A 27,001-nucleotide genomic window follows, 5' to 3' on the forward strand; every position below is an offset into this window, starting at 1 on the left:
GTTAATTTGATCTTCATTTGATAATTATCTTACTCCGCAAACAAAGTAAATAGATTGGTAAATGCAAATAGATTTCATAATGTGTCCAGACTTTTTGGCTCCCCCATATTATTGATTTATTTTTTGCTTTGGACATTTATCCTTTATATCGAGACTGATTTATGATTTAATTTCTCCTATCCTGGTTTCATTATGTGACAATTTCTTTTCTTCTTTTTTCGGTACGTCTTTCGGTGCGAGAGCTATTTTGGTTTTCACCTGATACAATTCTTTTTTTATGCAAGAAGGGAAGCTGGCCAAGGGCAGCAAAAAAAAAAAAAAAAAAAGGGCCACTTGGAATGCCATTAGATCATATTATTTTATTTATTGCTTCTTCTATATGGTTGTTACATTTAATGAGAAGAAAGGAATTAAGAAACTTGTTGACATGTGTGTGTGTGTGTGTGTGTGTGTGTGTGTGTGTGTGTGTGTGTGTATGTGTATGTGTGTGTGTGTGTTTGTGTGTGTGTGTATGTGTGTGTGGTAGGGGGAGGGTGTGCGCGTGTGTGTGGGTTGGGTGTGGATATGTCTTGCTCAGTTTTACGTATGTCAAGAGTAGTGTAGCAGTTTTACACAGAAAGTTTGGTTAGCATTGTATCCAAACACATGACGGTGCAAGCTTCTCGTTCTTGTGGTCTTTTATGTCAGGATGCAGAATTTCTTGCAGAGAGAGAGAGAGAGAGACACACAGAGAGAAAGAGAAAGAGAGAGAGAGAAAAGGAAATGTGACGCAAGCAAACTTTTTACAAACTATGCTTTCCGTTGTGGTATTGTGTTCCTTTCCTTCTTTAACTACACTGTGAAGTCGTTTGTTTCATTCCTTTGTTAGTTTACCTTGTTGTTTTCTACTTTTCTAGTCAAGTATATCGAAAGAAAATGCCACCAGTATATCAGGAAGAATGCCTCCACGTGTATCAGATAAAAGATGTATAGAAAGAAAAGTATATGGCCCACCACGGTTGAGATGTGTAGATTGCTTGAGATGAGGGAAGACGGAAACAATCACCAACTGATGATGCGTCTATTGTAAATATATACACACACAAGGATACGAGCGCCCACGCCTTGCCTTGCCTGAGGAGATGATGTGTACCCTACACGGAAGCTGGACAGAGAATGAGAGCGAGAGACGGTGAATGTGGGTCAGGTGTCCTGAGACGACGCTTGGGTCATTGTTACGGCCCACCCGTAACATACTCCACTACCATCCCCTCCTCCGCATGCTACCTCGTTCGCCACCTCTCCACCTCACCTTCCACGTCAACGTCTCATGAACCTTCCACGTCACCGTCTCATGAACCCTCCACGTCACCGTCTCATGAAGCCCTGCTACTTTCCGAAGTTGGATTCACGCGGCCCCATTCGACTCAAGCGGAAGTGTCAAGCCAGCTCCCCTGACTTCTGGAAGTGAGTCGAGGTTCAAGGCCTCAACCAGTGAACAAAACGCCTCTTGGACTACCGTGGGATCCACCTCACCCAGCACTTCTCCACTGCGACACCTCATAAGTATCACTTCCCCTCGTCCGTTTTTTCCACATTGCCTCCATATAGGATTAGTATTATTGTTAGGTATTAAGTTAGGTTCTTTATTGTTGTATTTATTCATGTGTTCTATGTATATGTGTATGTCAGTTTCATGTGTTTCATGTTATATCTATACGTGTATGTCAGTTACATTATTGGGTTATTAAATAGCTTCTTAAGTGCCCCCCTTGCCATTTCCTCACCAGTTGAACTTGCAGTGTTTTTTTTTTTTTATTGTTATTGTTCATCGGCTCCCCGATGCCAATCTTACCCGTTTAACCGGTGAACGTAACAATTGGCGACCGTGTTAAAAGTGTTCGTGACTTTCATTAGTATCGCATAGCAGTGGTAGAGCAGGAAACCAGGTAGAAAGGCGTGTTCACCGATAGCACTTATCTCTATTTTTTGCACATAGGCAGGTGTGTAATAAGTGTTATCCAAGTGTTGGGATCATCATATGTTCATGCGAACCCTCAATCCCCTCACTTCGCGGATCATTTTTCTCGCTAGTTAGAATTGGCCCTTTTAACTAGTCTCTCAGACTAATCCGCCTCCTTATCAATAACAAGTCTTAGTACAATTCTCTACTCACTCTTAAGTCTCGTAACTAGAGTAATCCGGATCCCTCTTAATGCCGTAATTCTCTAATTAGTGATTGTACTCATAAGTGTTTACTTAAGTATAATCTAGGTAATTTCCAAGGTTGCCTTCATTATCTCTCTGCCAAGTTCCTCACTTAAGTAATTCGCTTATCATTTTTTTGTTGTTGTTTGTTTAACTAATATTCAATATGGCTTCCGCTCAGTTTAACGTTGAAGATTTTTGTGCTGACCCTTCTCTGGAACAACTTAAAGGTGCTAATATCAAGAAGGACCAGTGGAAAGCCATCGCAAAACATTTTGATGTTCCCATCACGTCTCAGATGACTAAAGAGGTCATTAAGAATGTAATTGTTGAACATCTAGTGCAAGAAGGTCAGTTGCTAGGAAATGCCATAGAAGAGTTAACTCCCATGTCAGCCTCTACGAGGACTATAATACACAGTCCCCAGGAAGAACAGGATAAGAGTAGGATAAGTCAGTGGGAAATTGAGAAGCTTAGACTAGAATACCGGATGCATGAAAAACAAATGCAACTACAGGCAGAAAAAGAAGCGAAAGAAATGCAACTACAGGCAGAAAGAGAGGAGAGAAAACTACAGGCAAAAAAAGAAGAGAGAATTTCAGTTACAACTTAAAAGGCAGGAGAAAGAGTTAGAAATTCAGGAGTTAACCCTACGAAATGACGCTAAGTTTAGAGGGGAAGAAATAGATATAAAGAAAAAGTTAGCAAGCTTTAATCCCGCTACAGCTGCTCCGCTAGTTCCCCTTTTGATGAATCTGATGTTGACGGGTCATTTCGCGCTTTTGAGAGCATTGCTAATAGGAATAAATGGCCCAAGGATCAGTGGGTGTCTCTCCTTGTCCCTAAGCTAGTAGGAAAAGCTTACAGGGTATACAACGGCCTTAGTGATGAGGTAGAATATGAAGAGATCAAAGGTAACATTCTAGACGCCTACTCTATCACTTCTGACGGATACAGACAACAGTTCCGAAAGTATGTGAAACCAGACTCTCACACCTATGTTGAATTTGCTAGTGAGAAACTAAGACAATTTAAGAAATGGTTAGCCGCCCTTAACATTACCACCTTTTCGGAGTTGCTCAATCTAATGGTCCTGGAAGAATGGAAGAACAAGTTACCCTTTAATATTCTGAGGCATGTGGAAGAACGGGAGAGAGTGATCTTATGTCTGCCGCTAAAGTGGCTGATGCGTTTGCTTTGTTGATGGGATCCCTGGGTAGTAGAGGTCGTGGTTCACTATCTAATGTTAGGTCCTCCTTTGGGGAAGGTTTTGGGGGCGGGTGGTAAGCCGACCGGATTCTCGCCAAATGCATATAATTCCCCTGGTGTACATACTGTAAGAAACCAGGTCACACGATCCAGAAATGTAGACACCCAAATTGCAAGGCCTCTCAACGTCAACTTTCTTTTGTGGCCCCTAAACCTAACACATTTGAGAACAAGAAACCAGTGGCCCTAGCTAACCCTGTCAACTCTCCTCTAGAACTTTATGACTCGTACACGTATCAAGGTAAAGTGTCCCTGACTGATGGTAAAGACAAGGCAATAAATGTCAAGGTTCTGCGTGATACAGGTGCTGCCCAATCCATCTTAAGGGAAGATGTCATCCCTAACATCAAACAGGCTTTCACTGGGGAGAAGGTGATCCTTACAGGTCTCGAATCACAGCTCTCCTATCCCTTGGCTAATATTAGCTTACAGTGCCCTTTCATTTCAGGAGAGGTTGTGGTAGCCATTAAACCTGGTGAACTGCCAGTACCGGGGGTACATCTTGTACTGGGTAACGATCTTGCGGGTAACTTGGCTGTTCCAAACTTAATTGTTCTTGATTCTCCCTTAACAGAAAGTCCCACTAAGACCCTGGACGAAACATCCCCTCACTTCTTCCCAGTGTGTGCAGTCACCAGGTCTCAGTCCAAGTCCCCTGCCCTTTCACCACCTCCTCCACCAATGATTGCCTCTACTGACAACTTGTACAATAACATCATTTCAAAGGAGAATTTGATTAATGCTCAGGAACAGGATCTCACTTTGGCTAAGATCAGACATGTTGCCAGTGAGACAAAGGATATGTCTAAATTGCCTTGTTTTTATTATCAGGAAGGAGTCCTGATGCGTGCCTACAGACCTCCTGAACTGAAACAACTAGACACCTGGTCAGAAACACATCAAGTTGTCATCCCTTGTCTGTAAGACCAGCCATTATAGAACTAGCTCATGATGGATTGTCAGGTCATCTAGGCATCCAAAAAACCTACAAGAAGGCTCTTCAACATTTTTTTGGCCAGGAATGAAAAAGGATGTGTCACACTATGTAAAAACATGTCACATATGTCAAATTGTGGGTAAGCCTAACGAACGCCTTGTGCCAGCTCCTCTGACGCCTATTCCAGTTCAGACGGAGCCCTTCGAAAAGATCGTTCTGGACTGCGTAGGGCCCTTACCCAAAACCAAACGAGGGAATCAGTATTTGTTAACCCTCATGGATCCCACTACCAGGTACCCTGAAGCATTCCCTCTTAAGAACATCACATCAAAGACCATTGTAAAACATCTAATACATTTTTTCACCTCGGTAGGAATTCCAAAACAAATTCAGTCTGACAAGGGTAGCAATTTCACTAGCAATTTTTTCCAACAGATAGTGAATGAGCTAAACATCGACCATGTAACCTCCTCGGCTTACCACCCCAATCCCAAGGCTGTCTGGAGCGGTTTCACCAAACATTAAAATCCATGATGAAGAAGTATTGCTTGGAGCATCAAGGAGACTGGGATGAAAGTATCTCTTTCCTTCTCTTCGCTTTAAGAGAATCTCCTCAAGATTCTTTAGGTTACTCCCTTTTGAATTACTCTATGGTAGACAGATCAGGGGGCCTCTCAAAATATTAAAGGATCAATGGTTTACTCAAAATACTCCTTCAAGCCCCAGTGTGTCTGACTACATCAGTAACCTTAAGAATAAAATCAGTGAAGTCAGATCTTTTGCTAAATCAAACTTCCTCAAATCTCAAACTAAAATGCAACAAAATTCTCTTCCCAAATCTGTCATGAGAAGTTTCAAACCAGGAGACAAGGTTTTACTTTTTCTCCCACTCCAGGCAATGCTCTTCACAGTAAGTTCATGGGACCTTATGTTGTGGCTCAAAACTAAGTCCATTAAACTATGTGGTCCACACTCCTGACCGTCGTAAGGATTCCCAACTAGTTCATATTAATCTAATGAAACCTTACCACTCCAGAGAACCAGAGGACGACTTGTCTCGCACTGTACCTGTATGTCTGGTAGGGAAGGAGTCTGGTCCTGTGCCCCCGAGGAAGAGTCCGACATCGAATTCCTCTTCTCGTCACCTAAAGGACGCCCCTCAAACAGCCAAATCATGTCCAACCTTGATGAGGTTTTTCTTTCCTTAACACCTTCACAACAGTCTGATCTTAAAAAGTTATTGCTAGACTTTTCAGAAATCACAGGTGACCTTCCAGGACTTTGTACTACTATCCAACATGATATAACATTAATATCTAATGACATCAAGCCTATAAGACAACCAGCCTATCGCATTTCACCCATTAAAAGAGACTTGATGAAAAAAGAGGTAGACTATCTGCTCTGTCATCACCTTGCAGAACCTAGTATATCCCCTGGGCTTCTCCCTGCCTGTTAACATCTAAGCCAGATGGTAGTAGTCGATTTTGCACCGACTACAGGAAATTAAATAAAGTGACGGTGCCAGACTCCTACCCATTGCCCTTGATAGAGGACCTTATAGATAGCATAGGAGTAGCCAAATTTGTAACCACTATAGATTTACTTAAAGGTTACTACCAGATTCCCTCTCGGACGAGGCCCGAATAATATCCGCCTTCATCACCCCCTTCGGACTATACCAATACACAGTGATGCCCTTCGGCTTGTCTAATGCTCCCGCCACCTTCCAGAGGGCTATAAATTACATCACCCAGGACTTGGAGGGAACATCTGCCTATCTGGACGACCTGGTGGTGACTTCGGACGACTGGGTGACACATCTGACCCGTCTCCGGAGGCTGATGGGTCGGTTGCAGGAAGCCGGTCTTACAATCAACCTGGCCAAGTCCACCTTCGGGAAGTCTACGGTGGTCTACCTGGGACATGTGGTGGGGAACGGCAAGGTTCGCCCCAAGAGAGCCAACGTGGAGGCCATCCTTGGCTTCCTGTCCCTACCACCAGGAAAGCTCTCATGAGGTTCTTGGGGATGGCTGGTTTCTACAGACGATTCTGTAGGAACTTCTCCACCCTGGCCGCCCCTGACGGACCTTATCAGCACTTCCGTCCCCTTCCACTGGACCCCGACCTGTGACCAAGCCTTCCAACATCTCAAGGCGTTCCTCTCCTCGGAGCCAGTGGTCTGGACGCCAGATCACTCCCGCCCCTTCCATCTACAAGTGGACGCGAGTGGAGTTGGAGTGGGTGCTGTCCTCCTACAAGCGGACCCCACAAGCGGCATCCTCCATCCCATCGCCTATCACTCCACCAAGCTGAAGAAACACCAACTCAACTACTCCACCATCGAGAAGGAGGCTCTGGCACTCGTCCTGGCGCTCCAACGTTTTGAGTGCTACCTTCATCCTGGTCCTCAAACTACGAAGGTCTTCACCGATCACAACCTCTGGCCTTCCTTCACGCCATGAAGAACCGAAACCAACGCATTCTTAGGTGGGCCTTGTTAACTCAACCCTTCAACTTGGAAGTCCACCATATCAAGGGGGTGGACAACATCATCGCCGACGCCTTATCAAGATCTCCCGTCTCACCTCCTTCATGAGCCCATTACGGAGGTCTTAGGGGGGAGGAAATGTTACGGCCCGCCCGTAACATACTCCACTACCATCACCTCCTCCGCTTGCTACCTCGTTCGCCACCTCTCCACCTCACCTTCCACGTCAACGTCTCATGAACCTTCCACGTCACCGTCTCATGAACCCTCCACGTCACCGTCTCATGAAGCCCCGCTACTGTCCCGAAGTTGGATTCACGCGGCCCCATTCGACTCAAGCGGAAGTGTCAAGCCAGCTCCCCTGACTTCTGGAAGTGAGTCGAGGTTCAAGGCTTCAACCAGTGAACACAACGCCTCTTGGACTACCGTGGGAACCACCTCACCCAGCACTTCCCCACTGCGACACCTCATAAGTATCACTTCCTCTTGTATTATTGTTAGGTATTAAGTTGGGTTCTTTATTGCTGTATTTATTTATGTGTTATATGTGTATGTCAGTTTCATGTGTTTCATGTTATATCTATACGTGTATGTCAGTTACATTATTGGGTTATTAAATAGCTTCTTAAGTGCCCCCCTTGCAGTGTTTTTTTTTATTGTTATTGTTCACCAGCTCCCCAATGCCAATATTACCTGTGTAACCGGTAAACGTAATAGTCATGACCTCGTGATTAGCCAGCGCCGTGACGTCAAAATGGATGGTATAAAATGATTGGATCCAGCACGGCTTGAGGAATAGTGGGGTGACAATGGAATGTGGGTGTATGAAACATTAGCGAAGCATGGGACACTCAGGCTTAATATATAGAAATGAAATACATGATGAAGATATATACGATACACAAAGACACACAATGTATATATGATACAAGCTTAATATAAAGAAATGAAATACATGATGAAGATATACACGATACACAGAGACACACAATATATATATGATACACAAGTCTATCAATAGTCTGGCTGTGGCGTGTTTGAAGAGAACATAATACGTTTTGAAACTTTTATTTGCCGAGTTTTGACTGAAAGAAGAAAAATATACAGAAAACAGTGACAGCCATTTGACATTTTGTATGGGTGTGTGTGTGTGTGTGTGTGTGTGTGTGTGTGTGTGTGTGTGTGTGTGTGTGTGTGGTGTGTGTGTGTGGATGGGTATGTGTTGGTGGTATGTGGCTATGTAGTAGATGTGCGTGCTATTGTTCTTCTTTGCTCCTTGTTTTTTTTTTTCTTTTCTCGAAGTTGCATAAGATATAAGCGAAAAAATCAACGGGAATTAGTTATTCTGATATTTTTTTTCTTTTTCAAGATACTTAGCATGAATTTTTATGGGTAGTAAAAAAAAGCCTTTATCTTAACCGGAAGACAAATATACTTAAGCTAGGAAACATCAATGATAGGAGACAATGAATCTCTCTCTCTCTCTCTCTCTCTCTCTCTCTCTCTCTCTCTCTCTCTCTCTCTCTCTCTCATTCGAGATAATTCTAAGATTAAGATTATTCCCTGAAACTAAAATAAGACTGTGTGTGTGTGTGTGTGTGTGTGTGTGTGTGTGTGTGTGTGTGTGTGTGTGTGTGTGTGTGTGTACGCGCACCTGTGAATGTCCATGTGAGACCGGAAAAACAAAACAAAAACTGTGGCTTGAGGGAAACCACAAGAAAAAAGTCAAGTCACATAAGCCATGTATTTTTTTCTTTCCTCCTCTCGGTGGAACAAGAGCCGGGCCGCCCCGCTCACAGCTGCTCAGCCAATTATGGGACGTGACTCTCATACCGGGCAGGTTAGTGGCCGTGTTTGGAGGAAAGGAATGGGGTGGCGGGGACCGTGATGAGGTGGGCGAGTCAGGTCGAGGAGAGACGACTGTTGGAGGGAGAGGAAGGAAAGTGGACGATGGAGAGAGAAAGAGAGAGAGAGAGGGAAAGAGGAAGTGGAGTGAACGTTGGAGAGAAAAGGCGTTACAGGAAGGATGAAGATTAAGAGGTGAAGGGAGAGAAATGTAATTAGAGGTTAGTTTGCTACTACGCAGTTACATGGAAACATTATAGAGTACAGTTCTTCAGCTACGTTTGTGTTACTTTGTAGTTAAAAGGGATGAAAGATAAGGTTAACGTGACTGAGATGAGCCATTTTTAAACAGACTGGAATTTGAATGTGAAAATCAAGGAAGGCCTTTGGTATACTTTAACGAAGGAATTATAAGAAGGAAAACTTTAAATGGAATACAAAACTTCCATAACGCATCGCTGAAAAACAACTCTCTCTCTCTCTCTCTCTCTCTCTCTCTCTCTCTCTCTCTCTCTCTCTCTCTCTCTCGTTAGGTTGAAGGTTGAATGAAATTTTAATTAAATTAGAAAATATCTTACTTATTTAGCAAGCAAACATTTATAGTGAGTGTGTGTGTGTGTGTGTGTGTGTGTGTGTGTGTGTGTGTGTGTGTGTGTGTGTACGCTTAATTATCTGAAGCGACGGTGCTGGCAAATCCAAATCAGGCCTTAAAACGTAAAGCAAACATAATTTATCGAATCATTCTCTCTCTCTCTCTCTCTCTCTCTCTCTCTCTCTCTCTCTCTCTCTCTCTCTCTCTCTCTCTCTCTCTCTCTTACCCTCCCTTTACTCTCCTTTAACAAGATTCCGGCCACCAATAATAGGAATGACTTCCAAGAAAGACAGCTCTAATGGCTCTTATTTTCCCTCGCCGACCCAACAAGAGGGAGGGAAGGGAATCGATACACACAGGAAATGACCAGGAAATTCAAAGGTTTTCTCCTCCCCCGCAAGGAGCGAGAGCTTAACTTGTAGCCTGAGAAGAGGGGGACTGGAACTGCTGATGGTACTTGATGTGTACGTGTGTGTGTGTGTGTGTGTGTGTGTGTGTGTGTGTGTGTGTGTGTGTGTGTGTGTGTGTGTGTTATCCTTTGTTTCTTCTTTTGTGTTTTTTTTCCTTTCTTTTTCTTTTGTCTCTTTTCTCTTTTCTTCTCTTATCCATAGTTTCATCCACGTTTCTCGATGCATATGTGTTTGCTTGTGTTACTTTGTTTGCTTTCTCTCTCTCTCTCTCTCTCTCTCTCTCTCTCTCTCTCTCTCTCTCTCTCTCTCTCTCTCTCTCTCTCTCTCTCTCTCTCTGTGTGTGTGTTGCCTAATCTTTTCCCTCTTATGTCAAACCAGGAAGAGAGGCTGAAATATAGTGTGAATTTACATTTGTTTTGACTCGGAATATTTCAACGTATATTTTGTATCAATAATAATTTTCATGTTTACTAATACTGCATATTTATTATTTGGTTCGGCAACAAAAGAAATATTTTATTGTAATGCCCACTGTATTTTCTACTTGTTAATTTTATTTTTTTTTTTAATACATGAGTTTTCATTTTGGTTTTAATATTTATAGTTTGTCTTCTCTAAAATGGCTCCTGGGGGTCAGTCTGAATGGTGTGTCAGGGAATGCGTTGTTGTTAGATCTTGAGGAAAACCGTGAGCTATCCTTGTAATAAATGCGTTCATTAAAAAAAAAAAAAAAGTATTATTCAAACCAGATCAATTACGTTATGAATAAGCTACAATATGTTTGAGATCCAGGAGCCATTTTTGAGTAGAGCGACTATAGCTTTTTTTTGTTCTCTTTTTGTATTTCACCTTCCTCATTTGTCATCCGGCTTCATATCGTCTAGTGTCCTTCAATGTCAACGTGTTTCCCTGGATTCTTAGTTAATTTCATAGTGCTTTTCTGGTTGCTCTGCTTTTACATTAAGTTTATGAATATCAAATCATTTTAAATAAGGAAGAGACAGTTGTAGCTTGCCTGTCCGTTTATTTATATTATATTTTTTAATTAGAATGAGTCACGGTAACTTTTATTCATATTAGTTCATAACATCTATCATTTTCCTTCAGGTGCCAATGTGAGTAATTCATTAAAAGGGAAATTTCATAGGTATTTATTATCTGTGTTAACCTTTACGTAGAATGAGTCACGGCAATCTCTATTTATATTTGTTGATCGCATTTATCATTTCCTTCGGGTGCCATTGTAAGTGATTCGTTAATCCCTTCAGCATTGGGACGCTTTTTTACTTTTAGTTTCAGGTAAAAATAGACGATTTGATTTGCATTAGGAAGGGTCTATAGTGGTGAGAAATTTAATGACCAGAGTCTTCACTATTTTAATCCCCAAGTAGGTTTCCAAAGCTGTATAAAGTTACGAAATAATAACCAAACTGAATAGGGATACGTGTCACGGTACAGAAAGGGTAAAAGGGAAGAGTACAAAGGTATTTATCATCTGAGTTAACTTTTATGTGAGGAACGAGAGACGCCAAGTTTCATTAACACACTCCATTATATGTTTCTCACCGCCTGACCTTTTCTCCCGCGCCATTGAGTTCAAGAAGAGTTTCAGGAAAAAGAAAATTCACCTTTTATAAACTTTGAATTAAATCATCTCTCCGTAGTTTTGTAGCATTCAACATGTAAAAGTCTACAGATAAGTTTTGTAACTCGTTAACTTCATCCCAACGTGTTAGAGTTAATTATTTGTTTTGATAAGTCTCTCTCTCTCTCTCTCTCTCTCTCTCTCTCTCTCTCTCTCTCTCTCTCTCTCTCTCTCTCTCTCTCTCTCTCTCTCTCTCTCTCTCTCTCTCTCTCTCTCTCTCTCTGTGTGTGTGTGTGTGTGTGTGTGTGTGTGTGTGTGTGTGTGTGTGTGTGTGTGTGTGTGTGTGTGTGTGTGTGTGTTCGTGGTATCTTACATATTTTATGACATAATGTGTGTGTGTGTGTGTGTGTGTGTGTGTGTGTGTGTGTGTGTGTGTGTGTGTGTGTGTGTGTGTGTGTGTGTGTGTGTGTGTGTGTGTGTTTCACTGTGGTATCTTACATATATTATGACCGTGTGTGTGTGTGTGTGTGTGTGTGTGTGTATGTGTTTCACTTCGTGGTATCTTACATATATTATGACCTAGTGTGTGTGTGTGTGTGTGTGTGTGTGTGTGTGTGTGTGTGTGTGTGTGTGTGTGTGTGTTGTGTGTGTGTGTGTGTGTTTGTGTTGCTATTTTAGTAGTAGCAGTAATTTTCCGTACTCGTTTTGCTGCATTTTATTTATTTATTTATTTATTTATATATTTATTTATTTATTCAACTACTTTTCTGGTGTACAAGCATTACATAGACAACATCACACGCTACAATGACGGAACTGGCACCCTTTACATACGTACATACACACATGCATGCACGGTGTCATAGATTAATTGTATTTTGCGAAATTCACACAGAAGACAAGGCTATTTGTTTGGTTTGATTACACGTTCACTGTTTCCATAATGTATTGCATATTTTTTCGTTCAAAATATAATCCCTGATGGACAAGAATCAATGGATTATAAATCGTACATTAGTTTTGATACACACACACACACACACACACACACACACACACACACACACACACACACACACACACACACACACACACACTGTTGGTCTTCAATTTAATGAATTTCATAACACAATTCCTCATGATGCGGTTTTTTGTATTTTTCTGTGTTCAGTTATGCGTTAGCTTAGTTTTCTTTTTGTGGTTTTTAGTATGCTCTCTCTCTCTCTCTCTCTCTCTCTCTCTCTCTCTCTCTCTCTCTCTCTCTCTCTCTCTCTCTCTCTCTTGCATTCATTTACTCTTTCATATAGAAACGTCGGAACTTGCCAGGAATGTTCAACTTTTTCTCTTTTTTTCCGTTATTAATTTTGTGGCTAAGATTTATATTTCCGTCGAGTCATTTTTCTCCTTTCTCTACCAGCCTTGTTTGCCATATCTTGACGAGGTAACACGAGATACGAGCCATCACGATAACGCAAAACATAGTTTGTTTCCAGTTGAAACATTGTGGCAATCTTACTGTGCAATCCTTCTGTTGCAATACTGACGTGCAAGTGTTCCAGATGATATTCGCATACCGATAACACTGTGTTTCTTTTATAGTTATACACATATTGTTGGATAAGGTATCGGGTATCTGTATTCGTTATTCGTATTTGAATACATTTGAATACAATGTTTGGGTGTATTCGTCTTCGCATGCAAAGTAACTATTACAAAAAAGGCATGGATTCTCATTGTATTGGAATACAAGTCTAACGAACAACCCTAAACCGATGGTAAGAAGCTTTGCGGTCGTTTTCCCTTGCAGGTTCAACTTCTCGCCACAGTGATCGGAATTCCAAACGTTTCAGTGTCTTCTATAGACAGTTTACAAGAGGTTTCCTTTAAGGTTATGTAGTTTTCTATATTTCTTTTAATGATTATGTTGATAGTTTAAAATTAAACATTTGCACTTTTTTTATTTATTTATTTATTATTATATTTTTTTGTTTTATGTCCTGGCCTATAGCGCCTGTAGGTAACTTGAAAAGTATTGGAAGCGGTGTTAAGCTTCCACTCATTAGTGGCGCAGGCAATTTCATTTATAGTAGTACCCATATTAGGGCCCATATCACTACCCAAGCGCATCTTTGGTGTAACCACCTAGAACCTGGGTATTATGGTGACATGTAGGTAACTTTAAACCACTCGACAAATGGCAAAGTATCAAGGCGATAGGTGGTGGGATTCAAAACCTACGCATGGACGTCTGACCGATCCTACGCTCACCACCTTATCCACTACACCACCGCCTCCTTAAAATTGATAAAAGAATCCTCGATAAAAGAATGATAGTAATTCACGAAAACCGAAAAATAATCTTTGTAGGTTTTAGAAATCGTCATGTTTCAGAGGAAGGGGCGAAGTGCCTCACAGGGACTAAGCTTGTGTCAAGGCGGCGTCTGGAGCCTGACTCAAGTTATGACAAGGCTGTCCAGATTATGGTACCTTGTTGTTCGATTATTACGTACAATTCTGTTGGTTCCGCTGGATATTTTGGGTATAGTGATAAGAAAAATCATGAAGGCTGCAGTGAGTTCTTTGTTTGTGTGATGAGTGTTAGAGAGTGTTGGATTAAATGGTTTAGGCGTTCACACATTTCCACGATTTAAGTTTTTTCCTTTTCTTACATATATTTTTCATAGTACTGTCTTTAAAGCTCTACTAGCTTTCATCAGCTTTTCTTGTGTCAGAAAGGGAATTCTACATAATTAGCATCATATATGGTAATAATGATAAAATTAATAATAACGGTATTCTAACAGAGAGAAAAATAAAATGCTGGTGTACTAAACATAAACAGTGTTTGACGGCACGAGGCAGCGGCTCCTCTCGTTGTGAACTCTCGAGGATATTAACCTGTGACATTTCTTGTGTTTTCAGGCATAGTCCATTGTATTATATTGTTGCTGTATACCTCAATTCACAGTTATTACAATTTTAGATGCACTTTGTGAAATTACTTGAGTGTCTAATGCTGAGTATTGTGTTTATGGCGATCAATTTCACATATGAGGATGAACAAAAACTACAGTGTAACATTATCCTGTGTTCTTCTGTGATAATTATATTGCATACTATTGTGATATAATTTTTATCTTTTTAAGGTATTTTTCCAGTACCTTTCATGGCTACGTTCTCAATACCGTTTGTTATGTCATGCTCGCACGCCACATAGGCTCACCGCAAAATACTCATTCAGTCTTTTAAGTTTTCGTTCTGCTTATGTACAACAGAAATTAGATACGAATACACCATCGTCTTTACTCAACATTACCACCACCATTATCACGAATACCAGCACCGTCTGGTATTTGAAATACATATCTGAAAAGGCAAGGTATAATCTGATGGTGCTAGAAAGTTGGCATATCACCTGGAATGCTCTCTACCGTCACCATAAAATGCAGGTGATTGTAGTTAACAGAAATGAGTAAGGAGGAAGACGCAAAAGAAATTTGAATATTGTTCATGAGAAATGTACATAGAAAATACATTTTACGTTCGTTGCACATAAGAAGTAAGCAGGAAGTCGGATTTTATGTGAAAGAATGCTACACAGTGTGATCCCTCAAGCTCCCAAGATGTCATCAAAGGAAAAGCAGAACAGAGCTTAAAGATAAAAATGAACATTTATTGTCTGAGATTCAATAAAGAGACAAGAATAGCTGGGTGTTTTATATATATATATATATATATATATATATATATATATATATATATATATATATATATATATATATATATATATATATATATATATTGCAAAAGACGGATAATATTAATTTCCTGCACAATATTCTAAAAGAAATAATGTGTTCTGTTCATTCTATTTTTAATGTTTGTTACTGTTCAAGAGCAATACAAATTTAGTACATACAAGAACATGCCAATCCGGGATCACTTCGTCAAAACACAACCCCGTCAAAGGGCACGGTCACCGCAATGACTGAGATCGTAACCCTTTGATGGCCACACTCCCTCGTTAATTAACAGTTTGTAGCGAGGTACACACCACACTCCATCCACTCTGACTTCCAAATAAAGCATATTCCTCATCTGTTTGCTCTTGTAATTATATTTTGCTGCTATCTTCGACGCCGATACGTTTTTTGTTGACGAGACGTGTGTTGTTCGTGGCTGTGGTGAACTGCGGCACGTGCGGCGGGCTCCTGTGCTGCTCAGGGCGTGGGAGACATTGATATATGATTTTCAGTGACAAGGATGATCAAATTTAGCAGTCTTACAATAAATTATTCAACTGATAAAATTGCAAGGTGTCAAGATCTTAAAATAAATACTTTAGATGAAATGAATAGACAATGAGTTGATATAAATGTAAGATAAATCATTACGTGATGAGGAAATATATTGACAGTGCTTAGATAAATGGTTTAACGGAAAAGGATACAATATGACGTGGTGACGTGGCAAACAATAACATGTAATGATTAACAGTGTTTTTTGGAGATAAAATACACATTATATATATCCACCTTTTCTTCTTTTCCTATCTCCCTTCTCAACTTTGCTTTTCTTTTGTCCTCCTTTTTATCCCTCTCTATTGACTCCATCCGAACTCTCTGCTGTACTCATATTCTTCTTTATTTCCCCCGGATAACTTCTGAGGTGATTGATAGCATCTCCCATAATCGCCTCCCGTCGCCTCCCCAAGATTGATCCTTTCTCCATCAGTCACCGCGACGCGACAGTAAAACCTGGTGAGCCCCGACCCACCGGAGCCACGCCCGCCCCTCTGACGCCCACACCCAATCTGCTGCACCCATCCCGCTCCGCCTTGTTGAATGTGGAGTGTGTTTCCCTCATGTTTTGAAAGTGTATGGCTGAAAGATGAATGGCTGATTGGATAGCACTGTTATTATTTGTATTGTAATGTTGCAGGTACTACATACAGCGAAATATTGACGAATAAATGGAAGGAGAGTCAGTCACCGCTTTTACGTTTCATGTTAAGGTGAATATACAATATTTTCCTCCCTGTTTCATCACATCTGTTCCTATTTTTTTTCTTGAACGTATTTAAAAGAGCTGGGATGTGTGATGTCTCAACCAAAGCTTGCCTGTGCCACCATCGCCTCACGCCCAGCCTCGCCCAGCCTCGCCCACTGAATGACCTGCTTCGCTTCGCCATATATAATGTCCGTAGCTTCCTTCCCATTTCCGCGAGGCCGCCAGAGTTATGAGTGTGGGATGAATAAGAAGGATCCAGGGAACCCGACACCCGCGGCGAGTTTAATATTGCGGTGGGGAGGCGCTAGGTAAGGCGGGGAGGCGGGCGTGCTGATGACGTCTTTGCCACTCGCTTAGCTCCTCCTTTCACAAGCTGATGTCCTCGCGAGAAAAGCTCCCCAAAGAGTGTTATTATCAGAGAAGACTCACTCTAAAGGCTGACTTCTGAGGAACGGGAGAAATGGTTTAGTACGCGTTTTATAAAGATAATAGTACACATTTTAAGGAGAAAATAGTTTTGTTTTACAGCGAAACTTCTTCAAACATCGCGTACTGCAGTCACCATTCGTTCCCTCCTGTCACCACCTCTCCCTCTTGCCAAGGTCCCTTTCCCTCTTCTTCCATTGGCCCCACGCCACGCCATATCCTTGAGAATCGGAAGTCCTTACCCAATTTAAAAGATGTGTGTTGAATAATAACAAGCACCATCCTTCGCATCGCTTTCTGCGTTCATTCCGTCAAGGTCTTTTTTCCTCTTTATTTACTTGAACTCCAATTTCATTAAGTTTTTGGAATTTAATAGAAAACATCTAATTACTGGCAGAGGAAAACAAGGCTGTGTGTGTGTGTGTGTGTGTGTGTGTGTGTGTGTGTGTGTGTGTGTGTGTGTGTAAAATCCTCTAACCCACTTACACACACACACACACACACACACACACAGAGAGAGAGAGAGAGAGAGAGAGAGAGAGAGAGAGAGAGAGAGAGAGAGAGAGAGAGAGAGAGAGAGAGAGAGACGTTCAAATTATTACCCGGTAAAGGCACATTACAGCCCTTCATAGCCACTAATTATTGTCTTGCTTGAGGACTGACAAAGCTGGAAAAACCAACCTGTATTGATGTCTGTGTGAATCGTGAAGGAACCAAAGTACAGTATCATTTCTTCATTTGTCAGGATAGCATCGAATATGTTTCTAATGCAAGACTGTGACAAGAACGTAGTCAGTGTTCTGCGTATGTATAGAATTTTATTAGGTTCGTAAATACTGATTGTGAAAAAATGTGTGAGCGGCACTCTTTATTTTCGTCTTAGTTAATTCTTTTCTGTTTGTATTTTTTATTGCTGTCTATTTTTCTTTCTACTTATCTGTCTATCTACCTATCTATCCATCTATATATTTATCTGTTAATCTGTTATCTATATATCTATCGATCTATCCATCTGTTTAACTATGTATGTCTGCTTGACTGTCTGGCTGTCAGTTTGTCAGTATATGTATCTCTCTCTCTCTCTCTCTCTCTCTCTCTCTCTCTCTCTCTCTCTCTCTCTCTCTCTCTCTCTCTCTCTCTCTCTCTCTGGAATTAATCCGTCCTGACATTCTCTCCACTAATTAATTTCTTGACCTGTCTGTCTCGTGGCAACCTCGTGCATGAGATTTGCTGTGGTGAGCTTGGTTCTATGATTTCTTAAGTGTGTTTTGAGTTCTGCTATTTAATGAAACGTCTGTCGTGTCAGCTGAAGCCTGGTAATTCATTCTGCATGTTAAGGAGAAGTCTGAATCACCGAGTTGCTGCGTTGATGATGTGATTTTTTGCCTCTCTGTGTCTTGTATCCTTCCCCTTACTTGGAGGATTTCTGTGTCCACTGCTACTGTTGCTGCTGCTGCTCCTAGTTAGTGAAGGACTGAAGGTAGGTCATCTGAAGTGTTATGCCTTGAGCTCAGTCATTGCATAATTTTGTCGTGTTTTTCTAATCTTGCTTATTTTGAGTGAGGCTTAGTTGCGTCAGCCTTATCCGCTATATCAGAGGTCCACAACCTTTACTAAGCTCATTCAACATTGTGGGAGGCTTTCAAAATTTCATGTCGTCTTCCACATAAGGAGAGTAATTACAAGAATACATAAATATTTAACTTTTTTTTATTTATTTTCGAGGAAAATATATGTAATTACTAGGTCTTTAAAAAAAGTCACTCGTTCCTAAAAAACTATTATAATGCTAGTATTAAAAGGCTGCATCACTATTCATCCATTCAGACTATCCATCTTCACACTAACCATCATCATCGTGCTCCTGCCTTTAGCCTTTCACCTCAGCAGACCTTTGTTAATTTTGCCATCAGTCTCTCTCCCTCCATTCCCTTTCATGGCCTGCTCCATCATCTCCTTTAATACCAGTCATCCTTTCAATATTCCCATTTTCTACTCTTTCCTTCCGTGTTACTCTAGATGACTATCGGACCACATATCTTCATTGCAGTCACTCTCCTCTTGGTACTGTTCCCCTATTTCATGTTTCAGTGCCATACAACGGAGTCGGTGCCGCTGCTTCGTCATACAGTGTTCTCTTTGCATTGATTTAGAGTGATCCGCATCTAAACTCTATATCTTCCTCCTCACACCCTTCTTGAGTCACTCATTCTGACCTTCACCTGTGTCATTCGGTGTCCAACTTACCACTCACAGCAACACCAAGAACAGGGAAGACAGTATTCTTCCCTGCCACAGAACTGACAATGTCACGTGATTCAACACACGCAATGAATAATAAGTCACTGTTTGCTAGAAAGACGGAGAGAGAGAGAGAGAGAGAGAGAGAGAGAGAGAGAGAGAGAGAGAGAGAGAGAGAGAGAGAGAGAGAGAGAGTGTGTGTGTGTGTGTGTGTGTGTGTGTGTGTGTGGGTCTTTGGGGAGTCGTAACTCCCCCAGCATGAGCGACCCGGTCATCTCGTTTGAGGTTCGCAGTTCATTAAATTTGCAGGCGTATAATTCATTTTTATAGCCAGGGTTCCCCTTATCCTCAGACTGGTGGCTGGGATGGGTCGCGGCGTTCCTTGACGCGGGCACAGAGCAAGAGTCGCCTCCTGTGACCACTAACTCACGCGGTGGTGTTATGTATTATACAATTATTTTGGACAGTGTCTCTTTCCGCTGCAAGGCGTGTGGATTGCGGATATCCGTGTGGCAGTCCTTTTAGGTCAAAGATTTCTGCACAGCATTTTATTTCTTTTGCTTCGGTCTCGTTATTACCCACCAGAGTTCTTTCTGAAGTGTAATACTTCAAAGTGACAAGCTCCATTCTTCAAAACTAATAACAGGTGAAATCTCGATTAAGTTCAGATTAAATGGGAGAATTGGTTCTCATATAGTGAAGATGATTAGAATAGATTTGATAATTAAGTTTTTATGTGTTATTAGAGAGATTAGAAGATTGATGAATTTATAAATTATAATGGGAAAAAAAATATGTAGGTATATGTCAAACAGGGACTGCCTCGTCTAAATCCGATTGTTTTCTTTTTTGTGCAGTACCTTTTATTCTCCTGCGTTCTCGTGTTCTTCGATGAAAGATGGTGCTTTGACATTAAATGTTAAATATGTATAACAACTGTACAGTGATTGAAAGAGATCTCGTTCAGTGAAAGTCAAACAACAATACGTACATGATAGAAGAGAATGTCGGAGAGAGAGAGAGAGAGAGAGAGAGAGAGAGAGAGAGAGAGAGAGAGAGAGAGAGAGAGAGAGAGAGAGAGAGACAGACGACGGAGACGGAGACGGAGACGGACGGACACAGACAGACAGACAGACAGACAGACAGACAGACAGACAGACAGACGGACAGACAGACAGACAGACAGACAGACAGACAGACAGACAGACAGACAGACAGACAGACAGACAGACAGACAGACAGACAGACAGACAGACAGACAGACAGACAGACAGACAGACAGACGGACGGACGGACGGAGAATCCGCGCAGTAAGGATGAAAAGGTTACAAAGTCATTGAAATAAGAGGAACCTTCACTAAAGTTAAGTACCAAGGAGAGTGGTGAGGGCAGGAGTGTGTGTGCGTGCGTGGATGAATGGTAATAGTGACGCCGGCGAGATGTGGTGTCACTTTTACTGCCGCAGCACAGGCATTCCTTGTTTCACTCTCGCGTTTGTAAGAGAGACCTTGTTTGTCAGCGCAGCTCTGCAGGTTAAGAGACGAGCCACCAGGTACGGAATGGACATGTGCTTCGTGCTTGGTCATATTTAATATTTAACCCCATCAATCCTGGGACGCATATTTACTACGAGTTTTGGGCATGATTATACGATTTTATTTACATTAGCAAAGGGTTTATGGAGAACAGAAAATGAATGACTAGAATCTTCACTATCTTAATACCCACATAATTTTCTGAAGCTGTACAAAATCGCCTTATAGTAAGCAGAATGAATATGGAAACACGTCATGGCACTGAAGGAGTTAACATTGTCATTACGTGTAGTCAACCATTTCGCGAAGGTTTATATTGAGAGTTACACTGTTGACTAGGACATTATCCTCTACACACACACACACACACACACACACACACACACACACACACACACACACACACACACACACACACATGTAGAAGCAAGGTTACCAAGTGTGATTTCAATCGTTCCTGTTTTATGATCAATTTGTATGCCATTTCATGCTCTAGTACCGATAACAAATATTCCATTAATTGAGATTTATTGCATTTTTTTATTCTGTGCAAGGGAGTGACAGTAAATTGCGATAAACTGTATTAACAACTCTCCAGCAGGTAATGTTTGACAAACCCAGCTGTATGTGTCACGCCTCCTTAACAATGGCGATGCGCGAGGAATAAGTGGAAAGGAGGAAGGAAAGAGGACAATCAGTGAACGAGAAGCAGAGAGAGAGAGAGAGAGAGAGAGAGAGAGAGAGAGAGATCCAACGCTCTCCCATAAGCTTCTTTTCTAAACTTACACCACGATAATGCAAGCAAACTTTTAATGACATCATCGAAAAACACGACACGTACACGACCGGCGGCATCACAAGAGAAAGAGAACGGTGCGATGGAGCCTCATTTCCCTTCATCCCTCCCTCTTTCCCTCCCCCATCCCTCTCTATGTGTCACTTTCCTGTAGCTACTTCATATATTTATTCACTCTTTTTTTTTAATGACAGACCATGAAGAGAAGTTTGTGAATCTCTCATTAACTCGCATAATTTCTAATTCATTCTGTGTACATTCAGAGAACTTCATTAATTGCCAAAGTACCAAGAAAAGCTTATTTCGTTCACAGGGGATGCGGGAAGTGCTGGGGGGTGGGGAGGGGTGGCAGTGTTGGTGTTAGTGGTGGGTTTCGTGCTGTCGCGGCCCCTTAAGAGTTTCACGCCTTCGTGCGCCAGTAGAGAACACTGGTTTTATCATAATGAAATCTTTTGAAACTCTGTAAAAGTCCGGATATTACATTTCTCAGCGGAAGGCGTCTCCTTCCCCTACACGAATCGCTGTCGCTCAGTGAGTGGCGAGGAGGAAAGACATGCGAGTAGGGAACATGAAGCCTCAACAACAAAGACCCTGATTCCTGCCGCTACCAATAGTCTTCCCTTCGTTCCCTCTCCAAACAAAGTGTGGAGGAGAGAGAGAGAGAGAGAGAGAGAGAGGCAAGAAATTAGCAAACGGCACGAGTCTTAAGTCGTGTAACAAAACGCAGTATCTCGTTTTGTTTTGTCTCGACGCGCTGGAGGACGCTGATCGTTTAGTAGTAACACGCTGTGTGTGAAAAACAGGTGCGACGTAAAAGTTGGTGGCAGTGGAGACGCACATTATCTGTCTGGTAAATAATAAAATGTAGATGAAGAGCGTCAATTTGTTACTGCGGAATAGTGTCAGCGATGTGAGGGTATCGCTCGTGATGGCCTGTTTGCGCTGATGATAGCGTATAACTCTTACCGCGCCTCTCATGACTGGCAGTGTGCTGGTCCATTTATTTATTGTCGCCATGTGTCATCTCTTATGCTTCATGTATGCGTCCTCATCCAATGAAACGCTCTTTGTGTGTGTGTGTGTGTGTGTGTGTGTGTGTGTGTGTGTGTGTGTGTGTGTGTGTGTGTGTGTGTGTGTGAATGATGTTTGCCATCTACGCATATATAGTTTTATCAGTAATTATCTGGTTTATCAATATCGCTATGATTAAAATCACTTGAATGGCTCTATAAACATGTGTAGACGAAGACTTTTAATTTAATCTTAAGAAAAAAGAGTGAAAAAAGGGCTTTACCCACGATGAAGCGAGCAGGTGAGGGTGGAAATAAAAGAATATTAAAGAAAATGTGTAAATATATTACTTCATAAATTCTGGTCATGATGGCATGCATATGAAATTATTATATTATCTTTTTCTTCTGTGTCGAAATTAATTCCATCCCTCACACATTCTTATTCCCTTATCTCGTTACTTTCTTTCCATTTTTCCCTCTTTCATTCCCTCCCTGAATATATAAATAACTCTCTCTCTCTCTCTCTCTCTCTCTCTCTCTCTCTCTCTCTCTCTCTCTCTCTCTCTCTCTCTCTCTCTCTCTCTCTCTCTCTCTCTCTCTCTCTCTCTCTCTCTCTCTCTCTCTCTGGATTAACTTCATTCATCCCACTGAACAAAGACTCCTGCTTTGTGGCAGACTCAAGATAAGTACAAGTCGCTTTATTTGTTTTATTTCATTTTACATGCGAGTGTGGACGACAGGTTGAGAATTCCTGTCGAGAGCAGATGTGGACAATTTGCGAATTAGTTAACTTGAAGTCAAGATCAGAAGAATAATAACACCCTAAACACGTAATCGTGGAGGGATCGTTGTTTTGATATATACATTGAACGTTATTCGCAAACGTTTGGTGTGTTGCCTTTATTATACTTTCAACATGTTTTCGTTTATGAGTTTATGAGTAGGTGTGTTCAGGAGCGTTTTCATGCTTTAGATGAGTGTTTAACCCCTTCATTTTTACCATGAGATGTGTGGAGGATTAGCCATTTTATTGACATTGGGTCTATGGAGGTCAGAAGATTAATGGCCACAGTTTTCACTATTTCAATCCCCCCGCATGAGTTTCTGAAGCTGTTTAAAATCACCAAATAGTAAGCAGAAAGAATATGAAAACGCCCCATGGTACTGAAGGAGTTAACAAGAATTCTCAACCATAAATAATCTTTGTGAACTGTAACAATATCCTTGATTAAACAGTAACCATAATACGATAGAAAAGCATTACAAAAAAAGGACCATGTATGTATTTTTTTCATCATAAGTGATATCTCTCACATGCCAATTCATATCTACTTAATCTATAGGGTATATGATCTACTCTACCGATGAATCTCCTAGACACTTGATAAAGATAAAGATTTGATAATATGGCATAATGTACTGAGTGACACACATCGCGAGGCTCGTCAGTGAGTTGCAGTGATCGTGCAGCTCATAAGAACAGCACGTAAGAAGGAGTCCTGTGAGAGAAAACAGAGAAGAACCCGATGTTAACTCCTTCAGTACCAGGACGCGTTTCCATATTCATTCTGCTTAATATTTGGTGATTTTATACAGTTTCAGAAACTTAGTGGAAGATTAAAATAGTAAAGACTCTGACCATCAATCTTCTGACCTCTTTAGACACTTCGTAATGTCAATAAAATGGTCTATTTGTACAGGAGTCCCAAGATAGAAGATATGTTCCAGTACTGAAGGGATTAAGGAAGTGAAGTGACGAGTTCTACTGGGTTGGACGTGTGAGGAGTCTTGCGTTTACATATTCATACATGTATACATATCTTACAAGTACATGCATGCATATTACAAGTAAATATTAGAGGAATAGATGATCATTATACTGTGAAGAAAGATGGTATGATGGTAATAAATTGCGTTGAACTTTATAACAACAACAGTAGAAAATGAAAGACTTACGAGAAACCGTTTTGGAGGAAGAGTAGAAACAGAAGGGTGAAGAAGATGGATCAAGAACTTACCATCGAAAACAAGAACATCAAGATGGAGGAGAGAGGAGGCGTCGTTGAGAGTGGCGGCCATGACAAGTGTGGGTTGTGTCGCGGTGCCTTTCAGGGTAACTTTGCTTCCTCAGATTGTAATTCCACCTAAAGTTCTTTCCTTCCACCCTCGCACTTTCTTCCTTCGCTTCCTTTCCCTCCTCTCGTAGCATTTCCTAGCCTCTCCTCCGTCCATTCCCATCCCCGCTCCTCTCTTCCGCCTCCGCCAACATTCTCCTTCACCTCTGCGTTGTTACATAAAAATCCAACGCTCTTACGCTCCCAATCCATTTTTTTCCTCCTCGCCGTATAGCAGCGGACCGCGAGGATCCAACGGGCGACATTCAAGGAAATTTCTATGCGTTTCATATACAATTTGCATATATTTTTGGCTACTCGTCCTGTGCAACTGCTCTTTTTTTTTTTGCATGCATACATTATATATAAGTGAATGTATGAATGAGTATGTACTGTAAGTATAATTATGTATTGAGAGAGAGAGAGAGAGAGAGAGAGAGAGAGAGAGAGAGAGAGAGAGAGAGAGAGAGAGAGCAACAAAAATAAACTAGTATACACAAATAAACGAAAGTTTTGTGTTGTCTGAGGTAATGAGTGCAACAGTGTTGGTGATTCACTTCACGCCGTCTCGGCAAGGGTCACATCTGCCTGGCGAGCAGAGACGGGGAGTCACTGCCCGGAACTGCATGTGTTGCGTCCGCCGAGGGAGGACACGACTCAGAAGCTAATGTAATAATAACCTGCAGCAATAATGTGAGACTAATTCTTGATGGCACAGTGTCGGGCAGCTGGCCTGCAGGGCATGTCGTCTAAGTGATCACCTCGTTTTCTTTCCTTAAGGCAGAGGGAGGCTCACTTTCCCACTCTCCTTTATTCTCCCTTCATCCCAGTCAACTTGGCTCAAGTTTCCACTAGAGCTGGAAAAAATAGAGATGTAATCCAATTTTCCTGCACACTCCGCGTTCATCGGTCGGAACACGACCCATCTAAGGTGCAAAAGGTTCGTTCATATCGGATTCCAGCGGACTCAGCATCATTCTTATAGACATTAGACAGTAAGGAGCGGCTCTCAGACCTGGGAAGCACCATTCTGCCTCCTGAACACTCGTACTTACTCCAGAATGATGCCTTCACTTTCTAAGTTTGAATTAATCCAGTCTGAAAGACCGTCGCCTTCGCGGTGCTTCCGTAGACCCCTTACTCAATGCCCTGCTCTCCTCCAAGCGGAATGGCACGAAAGGCTGCTCGGTCACGGATATGGCTGCATGACACAGGCCTTCAGTACTTATTGAAATTGTTCTCTCAGGGAGGAGAGTGTTTCCTCTAGCCTGTTCCTGCATATAACACCTTATCTTACCCTAGAGGGAACTTACTGCGCTCTTGTAAAGACATCGAAATTTTACATGCACGAAACATCCCTTCGGAGAATAATTCATCCTCGCCCTGCGTGTTCCTCTTAATGGTAGTGGTGGTGGTGGCGGCGGTGGGGGTGCATGGGAATCGCGTCGACCTCAGGAGTACAGCAACAAACAAGAACGTGAGAGCAAACAGGACAATCAACCATTCTGACACACGGACGGAAGTTAGACGCAAGACAGACAGTCACATTGCTAGATGGACATTTAGATTACGATCCCGCGATCCAGTGAGCCAGGCCGTCACTCGCAATTACACAGTTAGGCGAGAAATAATTCCGCTGCGTCCCTCAGTCCTCGCCAGAAGCAAGAGCCCTCGCTGCTTGTGCCACATTGATTTTTCCACGTCCCCGCCTCCTTGCACGGCTCCGGGACTCACCGCCACGTGTCACGCACATCACACACAACTGTAATTACTCGCCGTGTATGTTTACTGTAAGTTGAGCGTGAAAATCCATAGTTGGAGAATATTTAATCAATGTGTTGTAGTTTTACAAAACTATATGTACTCACAATAATTTACATGTTTTCTATAAGACTGCTGCTGCTGCTACTGCTGCTGCTGCAAGTAGTATTAGTAGTTGAGAACATAATTGTTATTAAAAGCGAAGTCAAAATGTTGCCATGAACACACGAAGCCTGGTCTTGTCTGAGATGGAGTATTCCAACACAATATTTTAGATATATTTGTATTTATATTTTGATCATTATTATTAGAAATTAATGCGTCTTTATTCATATTCGAATAGAGGGGGAATATTATTCGTATTCTGGTAATAATCGGACAATCTTAAATTTACGACGAAAATAACAGTTGTTCTTTATTCCAGCTTCAGTTTTGTGAAAGTTTGCAGGGTGTCCCGGAGGGCGTCTTGGTTGTCGTTGAGAGAGACTTATTGTTGAATGATTGTGTAATGTTTCGTTGCTCCTACTTGTTGCATGTATGATGATGCAAAGCATTGCGGAGGAAGCAGTGATTTCACTGTCACCATAAACCGTGCTGCAGAAGGTGTAGAAAATGCCATGAGACGTTCCTAGAATTTGCAGCGTCGTGATAAACCTGTCTAGAAACGTCCACTTAACGGCACTGTTAATTATCAAACATCAACGGTACACTAGTGAAAACCTTGTTATTCTATCAAGAATGGTTCATAATGATAACGTACAGGATCACAATAGTAGCAGTGCAAATAGT

At 41.7% G+C, this 27,001-nt stretch overlaps 1 long non-coding RNA gene across 1 annotated transcript in view; it reads left to right on the plus strand.

The window, feature by feature from the left end:
* LOC123517051 overlaps positions 1–27,001 on the plus strand; it is a 175,754-nt gene that overhangs the window by 35,317 nt on the left and 113,436 nt on the right. The gene's annotated exons all lie outside the window — the stretch shown is intronic.

This window comes from Portunus trituberculatus, chromosome 41 (genome assembly GCF_017591435.1).
Source record: "Portunus trituberculatus isolate SZX2019 chromosome 41, ASM1759143v1, whole genome shotgun sequence".
Classification (NCBI taxonomy): domain Eukaryota; kingdom Metazoa; phylum Arthropoda; class Malacostraca; order Decapoda; family Portunidae; genus Portunus; species Portunus trituberculatus.